This window comes from Lygodium microphyllum, chromosome 3 (assembly GCF_053477565.2).
Source record: "Lygodium microphyllum isolate KBCC chromosome 3, Lygodium_microphyllum_v1.1.10, whole genome shotgun sequence".
Classification (NCBI taxonomy): domain Eukaryota; kingdom Viridiplantae; phylum Streptophyta; class Polypodiopsida; order Schizaeales; family Lygodiaceae; genus Lygodium; species Lygodium microphyllum.
This window is the reverse complement of record NC_141137.1, coordinates 175,941,728-175,950,132: the sequence shown is the minus strand read 5'-3', so window position 1 is coordinate 175,950,132 and position 8,405 is coordinate 175,941,728.

Sequence of the window (8,405 nt, the reverse complement as noted above, 5' to 3'; positions counted from 1 at the left end):
ATCTAAAGCTAACAAGTCGATGACATAAATGCACAACGGTCACCCTGGCATATCACGAGTGGAGCTCGATATCTCAACACTCCCCCTCAAGCTCAATCCCAATTCCTGCACACCAAGCAGGTCTCTGAACTTGCGCAGCTTCTTTGCGCCCAATGCCTTTGTAAATATGTCAGCTACCTAATCCTCTATGCTGACATAAACTAGATCAATAAGACCTAGTAAAACCCTCTCCTGCACATAGTGATAATGCACCTCAATGTGCTTTGTTCTAGCATGATAGACTGGGTTATTTGCCAAGTGTATACTACTCATGTTGTCACAATAAATGACAACTGGACCATTTGTAGGCTGATGCATATCATAAAGTAGCTTATGTAACCAAGCTACCTCACATGCAGCCATTGTTGCGCCCCTGTACTCAACCTCTGTGCTTGACAAGGCAACTGTAGGTTATTTCTTGCTGCTCCAAGTGACTGCAACACTCCCAAAAGAGAACACATGTCCACTGGTAGATCGTCTATCATAAATACTACCAACCCAATCAGCATCAGTGTATCCATGCAACTGTATCTGAATCCTAGTCTCATAAAATAGTCCATACTGCAATGTGGACTTCACATACCTGAGTATATGTCTAGCCGCATCCAAATGTGGTTTCCTTGGAGCTTGCATAAACTGACTTACCAATCCAACATCATAGCTCAAATCTGGCCTGGTAATAGTCATATAAATCAAACTTCCTACTATACATCTGTACATAGTAGGGTCTCCTAGAAGCTCACCTGCATCTATGCTCAGCTTCACATTCTACTCCAAAGGAACTGAAATAGGCTTACAGCTTGTCATCCCATATTTGGACAGCGTGTCCAATCCGTACTGCCTCTGCAAGAGCTGTATCCCACTTGGTGATCTAATCACCTCAATGCCCAAGAAATAATGCAGCTCTCCCAAATCCTTCATCTCAAACTTCTGCTTCAATAGCATTTTCACATGAAGGATATCTTCATCATTGTCACCTGTCATAATCAAATCATCAACATAAATGACAAGTAGCATAATACCTTTCTCTGTTTTTCTCACATAAAGTGAGAAATCTGCCTTGGAAATCTGAAAGCCAATAGTGACAAGATACTGTCCTATCTTGTCAGACCATGCTCTAGGTGCTTGCTTCAAGCCATACAAGGCTTTCTTCAACCTGCAAACAAACTCAGGATGAACAACATGCACATAACCTGGTGGCTGCTCCATATAGACCTCTTCTTGCAAATCACCATGCAAGAAGGCATTCTTTACATCAACTCAGGACCCTGGGCTATATTGACCGTTGATGTGCTTGGTTGGGCTTTAGCATTTCCCTTCTCTAGTGTGTCCTTATGGGACATAGCCGTGGTTTGCTGAATAGCCTTGCCCGGTTGTGAGGGCACAACTGCCGCCCTTTTCGGAGAGTCTAGCTTTTCAGCCAACTCCCTTGCGTTTGACTCCTCCGTCCTAGGCTTTAGGCACTTTGAAAGTGTTGGAGTTGCCGAGGGATTTGGTTGTGACACCTCCTCCACAGGTGAACTTCTAAGGACATGTCCCACAAGGGGCATTGTCACGGCCAAGGGCTGTGACTGCTGTGATCCCTGATTGGAAGTAGTAGCAACTAGTTTAGTGGGCTGGCTACCCTTGGTGGATTGCAGTGTCAAGTCCCTAGGGCGATCAGAAGTGGTTGTGTCTTTTGTTGGCCTTTGAGCACTCATTTCTTGTTGGCCTTTGAGCACTCATTTGTGTATATCGAACATGAGCTGATCTAGTTGCATTAGGTTGCTCATGCATATCCTTGGGTCGAGAGCTACAGATGGCATCATGTCCCACTTCTTTGCCGATTGGAAGCTTGGATGGAGATAGAGTTTGGAATTGAGCAGTCGCCCTTGACAACTGCTGTAGTGCTTCCTCTGTCTGTTTGGGAGAAGAGGGCGTAGGAGATCTAGGACTCCTAGGTGGATGTGGCACTAGCTGAATGATTTTCTCAAGGCTATTAGATGATTGTGCCATTTGCTTTGTTGAGCGAGTAGCCTTGCCATGAGCAATGTTGTGCCTATGATGCTTGTTCTCCCCTTGGGGAATCAAAGGCTTCTTGGGCACTAATGATTTTTGTGCACGCTCAATGGCTGTATCTGACGTCTTCTTGTCAAGCACACTAGGCTGAGGATCTACTTTTTGATAGGCCATGTTTGGTTTCTTGATTTCAGTAGTGATGGGCTCAATCACTCCAATATTTTTGGTTTGAAACTTGGCCTTTCATTTAGTTTTCCTCCTCCGCCTCTTTGCTTTGGACATAGTTTGGGCTTCTAACAGAGGTGGCCTAGCAGGGAGTTTGGGCACCCAAATCCATTAGTTACCTGCGTAGTATCCTTGAGCACGTAGCAACACTTTGGATATCCATCACGGTGTTGTGCTGACTCTCCATCGACGCCTCCGTCTATAGGGCTTGGCCTTCTTTCGTGGTCTTCTACGATATTTGTGAGTCCAAACCCTGTCCTTGGCCTTGTCTCTTGACCTTCTTGTTTCCGGAATGGCCTCACTCACTGGTTCTCGTTGTTCAACCTATGCTTGTATCAACTCTTCCAACAAGTCCTTGCCCTCGTTTGTAGGCTTGACTGTTATGTCATCACCTTCCTTGCCTTTCCCTTGAGGTTCGATGAGGTCACCTTTGCTAAAAGTGGTGACTATCCTCACACCCGGTAGTGTCAGGTGTATCCTCTGTGCTACATAGTCAGCCTTGCATTTGGTCGCCCTTTTGAAGGGTCTTCCTAGGAGGGTCTCTTTCCTGCAGCTAGCACTTTTTGGAGGAACATGAAATAGGATAGGCAAGCTTTCCGTTTCAATTGTCGCAAGGATTTTGCACTTCCCTATGAGTGCTTGAGGGTGTCCCCCATAAGAGCTAAGAGTTGCACTAGTCGGTGTGAGCTCTGGTTGGGTCCATGATTCATAGGTCAAGATGTTAAAATCTGCTCCTTCATCAATCAGAGCATCGATAGTATGCTCTCTTTTCGCGGTGAGTTTGACCCTAAGATAAGCAGGTGGTACTATGTCTTCACCTTCCGGGTCTTGGCTTGTAAATTTAAGCCTTCTGACCGATGCCCTTGAGTTCTCGACTGCAGGACCAGATGTGGATTCTCCACTGCTGTCTTGGATCGTCGGTGAAGTGCTATTCAAGGTACATCTCTCGTCAAGAGTGTCCTGTCTAGTCATCTTGGCCTTTGTAGTTTGCTGATGTTGCATTTCGCTCCGACTAGACACGGTGTGAACACAATGTCTTTGTGTTCTCGTGATGTGGCCTTTTTGCCCTTGATGGCTAGATTGGCCCGTTGAGGTTCTAGGGTCTCTGTTTGTCTCTGTTCGGGTATGGGCTTTTGGTTGCTCTATTGCAAGTGAGACTCCATGCTGGCGTAGAGCCATCACTTCACTAGGGTCCAATTTGGGGGACCTGTCACGGCGCGCGTTTTCTCTCCAACCTACTCGGGGGAGGTGCGGAGGGGGCAGAGCCCCCTCTGCGGGGGTCCGGGGGGGCAATCCCCCCCGGCCCGCAGGGCCGTTACGGTAGACGCCATATGCAATTTGGAGGACCGTTTATATCCAAATTTTGAACTACGCGCTCTAAATTTTAGCCCGGTTATGGATCTGTGATGTGCCTTCAGCTCTATGTAGTCTTAGGGGTCAATCTCAGGGTTTAGATGTATCAGAATTTGTGTTCTAGGCACGTGTCCGACACTTTTTTGTCCGATTTTCAGGAGTCCGATTATCAGAATCGGACGTCCAATTTTGGGTGGGTCCGATCGGACCAGTGGTCCGATTTTGGTCACGTCCGATTCTAGGAGTCGAATCAAAAAGTGGTCCGATTTTCAAGTGGTTCGATTCTGGGAATCGGATCGGACAGGGTGGTCCGATTCTAGCCTGGTCCGATTCTGGCTGGTCCGAGTTTGGGACTCGGACGGCCTGGTCCGATTATGGACTCGTCCAAGTGTCCGAGTCGGATGGATTGGTCCGAGTGGTCCGAGCCTCAAAATCAAACGGGTTGGTCCGAGTGCTACGTGGCACGTTCGATCGGCTGGTCTGATTCTGGGAATCGGACGGTCCGACTCCCGAACTCGAGTGGTCCGATTTTGGGAATCGGGCCACAGCGAGTTGGTCCGAGTGCATCGACGACGGGCGCAATTCCCGCACGTTTGACCCCTCCTCACTGTCTGGTGCACACAATCACCACAAACTTTTTAAATCTGATCAGGGAACTTGTTGGAAAACATCACACTCACCTGGAGCAGCACGAATCACCGATGCCTAGGAATCGGGGCAGCGCTTCCTCGTACTGTGAACCAGAAGTTCTCTCTCTCTCTCTCTCTCTCTCTCTCTCACAAGGCAAACCAAGGAAATGAGGTCTGTCCTGGCCTCCCAGGCCTCTTAAGGTCCTTTTCGAGCACTACAGAACCTCACAGCTAGTTCCTTGTCCCTATCTTACCCAGAAACTTGAATCTGGTCCCCTTTTTCCCTGTTTTAGCCTGTTATACAGCAACAGAAAACCCCACTGTTTGTCTGTTTTTTTCCTTCTTTTTCCTTTTTTTTCCTACCCTAAATGCATCCAAATCACAAAATAAATACCTACACTACTCCATTCCACAACATAAATCACAGAAAGCAAAAAACCTACTTGCCAAGGAGATCGAATACCATCTTCAACCCCCTCGCTTCCTACCTATCTAGCTCAAGCACCGGTTCGGGGGAAACCCCTTACTTTGATGCTCGATTCGAAGCGCGCAAGCACTCAAGGCTTGAATCCGTTGGTCCCAGCAACAAAACCAAAATGTGGGAGCTTTCACTCAACCGCCAAGACCCACGGACCGCTTATTGTTTCAAGCGTTCCAAGCCGAGCACTAATGGCTACCTCTCACATAGCCGACGTGCCATCCATATCTATGGGTGTAGTGAGCTTACCTTGATGCCGTTCGAGTTACCTCCTCTCCCGCACACTTCGGTAGCTCCACGATCCAAGTGCAAGCTTCAAGCAAGCTCCATCCTCAAGCTCCACGCTCCAAGCTCCATTGCCGCGAGCAAGACAAGAGAAGAGAAGAGAAGAGAAGAAAAGTGGAGAAGATGGAGAGCTTCTCCTCCTCGGTCCCTCACCCTCACACACTCACTCCCTCACACTCTCACACTCCCTCTCTCAGGCACAAGCTCAAGCAAGCAAGAACAAGAAGAAGAAGAAGAAGAGGAGAGCTACTTTTGGCCACACACAAGAATGAGCTTCTCATTCACTTTTCAACTTTATATACAAAACCCTAAATCCCTTTTGGGCGGTCATCCCCTTTTCCCCTTTTTACATGGCCGGCCGTAGCCTAGGCCCTTTTTCCCATTGTCCTTTTATCTTCCTAGCTTCCTTTCCACCGCCCATCTACATTTACAAATTGCACGGGTGAGAGCCCGGCGCTCTTTTACAAGATTTCAGGGTGCGCCTTTTTATTTTAAAATGTGTCTTTCCCCTTTTGCCTTTGCTTTGGACTTTTAAGGTTGCCCTTGCGCTTTTGGCCTTTTCTCCTTTTCTTTATTCAATCGGGCTACCTTTTTCCGCCTTTGCCCTGCGTCTTTTCCACTTTCTTTTGCTTTCTTCGTGTTGGGCTTTCTTCGTGTTGGGGTTAACATCTCTTATGTAAGTTATTTACAGTATCATCGGCCTAATAGGGTGTTCCCTGGAGAGATGTACCTCTTTTGAACTCCAAACAAGTGAGCACCAGAGAGATTATCATCACTCCATTTGCTTTTCCACCATGTCCTACCCTCAACATATGATTGGCTATGTAATGTTGCTCTCCTATGTATGATCATAAGGAAATCAAATTCTAGTAGTAATAGAAGCCACCTATCAATGTTCCTAGAGTGCATAGTTGTTTACCAAGTAAAACAATGCTTAATATCTATAAAGAAGGCAAATAAAGTGGTAAGAAAGAAGTAATAAAATTGTTTATGCACAATTTCTAATCCCTTTCATTCCATGGTTGAATAGTTCATTTTAACGTCAATGAGCAAGATCTCACTAGGAGATTCCACGTTGTGTTCACCCTATTGGCACAATGTTGCTCCAATGGCAACTTCCTATGCATATATATGCACATGGAATGTGATCATATAATTTATGCATTGCAAGATCAGTGCAATGCTGAGATCTTTTTGAGATATTTATATGCAACTTTTGTCCAATTCTAGAGAAATAGGAGTTTTTGTAAGGGTCTTGCTATGAAAGCATAGTTTAATACAAAGTGCATGGAGTACCTAGTATGTTCTAGGGATCATTGAATCTGCTTCAAGTTGGTTGGTGGATATATGTCCATGATAATTTGAATTGTTGAGAGAGAGTTGATACTACCTACATTGTTCAAAGATAAAATTTAGTTTCTCTAAGTCTTATCTCTAAATGACAATTGTCATAAAGGTCATTCATGAATACTTTAAGCCATTTTATTATCATACACTCTAAGTATTATACACATCAAGTATTGGAAGGGGGCCAATGTATTAATCAAGCTGAAAGGGCATGACTACCTATGCAAAGGCTCCCCATTTAATGGTAAAGGCCATTTTTTTGCATATCATCCTAGTGGACTTGCACTTTAACACAACATTTACCTTCTTGTAGTTTATGTATACTCTGATATTTTCATTCTTTTTGAGTACCAAAATAACGAGTGATACTGATCTCGTAGATGAATCTAGACTCAAGGAGCTTATCAAGCACTTCAAGTCTAGTTCTTCTTGAACACCATGACAATGGGTGATATCTAGTCAATATGCTTTATCTCATATAAAATATTTCAATAGAGGAGCTTATTTATCTATTCTCTAATGTGGTTCACATATCTTGGATTTGTCAATTATGACCTTTGTTTCATTGGCTTGGCATTGGGATTCATAGGAGTAATACACATTAATACATGACACAATACTCTCTACTATAGGCATTGAGTAATACACATTAATACATGACACAATACTCTCTACTATAGGTTATACTCAGGTTATTATAATTCCAAGTAAACACGTCTTGGAAATCCTTTCATAATATTATAATATCATACTCATCCTCCATAGTGAGTTCCTCAACAATGTACATGAGTTTTGGTTTTTCTCTCTCCATCATGTAAAGTTCACCTCCTTCACTTTCTCAAGTCACTTGAGGGCCCACTAGAATCACTACCTTTTTGCACAAAAAATTACACTGGTATGATCTCCCTTCTTGAAATTTGGAAAAACCTTTTAGAGATCTTGAGGAATCTTTCAACTTCCTACATTAGAGCCTATATCCATCCAAGTATCCTTTAACTACTACTTTTGCAAGTGGAGAGAAAGATCTCTCTTTGCCATTCTCATGTTAGTTGCCGACGAATCTCAAGATCATTATACATGTTATACACCAACTTTGATCTTGATTCCTCCAACTTCCTCAAGGATTCAAGATTAGAATTCTATCTTCTTTTAATCACAAGGACATCAAGGGAAAGAATGAGGTTTTTGAGCTTGTACCATTCGAGTTCATGATTTAAGACCTCTAATTGCTCTAACCATTCCACTTTAAAATCAGTTTTGACTGTCCCAATATAGGCTATAGCAAAATTTCAACTTTAAGGGTTTAGGGTCTGTAATAATTTGTTCAATTATGCATCCATCTAAATCATAGTCAGTGGATTCATCAATGAAGTCGTCAACAATCTTGTGCTTTGAAATTTACTCCCTCTCTCAAGCACACACAAGCGAGCAAGAAGGAGAGAAGAAGAAGAGATCATGTTTGCCACACACCAAAGAATGAGCTTCTCATTCACTTTTTGAGTGTATATAGAAAAAAAATCCATTTTGGGTGGTCATCTCCTTTTTTTACATGGCCACAGTCATGGCCTAGGTCCCCTTTCCTATTGTCCTCCTATCTTCTTAGCTTCCTTTCTATTGCCCACCATCTACCCTTACAATTTTCACAGGAGGGAGCCTGGTGCTCTTTTACAAAAGCTTTAGGGGCGACTTGTCAAGATTGTGGGAGAGAAGGAAGGAGTCTCACTTGTAGCTTTCTCACTTACACAATGGGGGAATACACACAAAGGTGGGGGTATGCCAAAAGAACTCAAGTACAGAGAAATAGAAGAACCCTATATATGGGTCTCAAACCAAACACAATTAACTAAGGTGGCATACTAACTGAGCCACGAACTAGAGTAGATAAGGATAGCTGTCATCTAGCTATTATTCATGGGTGGTGTACCAACCGCATCTACAGCTAACAAGTCGGTGACATAAATGCACAACGATCACCCTGGCATATCACGAGTGGAGCTCGATATCTCAATACTCCCCCTTGAGCTCAATCCCAATTCCTGCACACCAAGCAA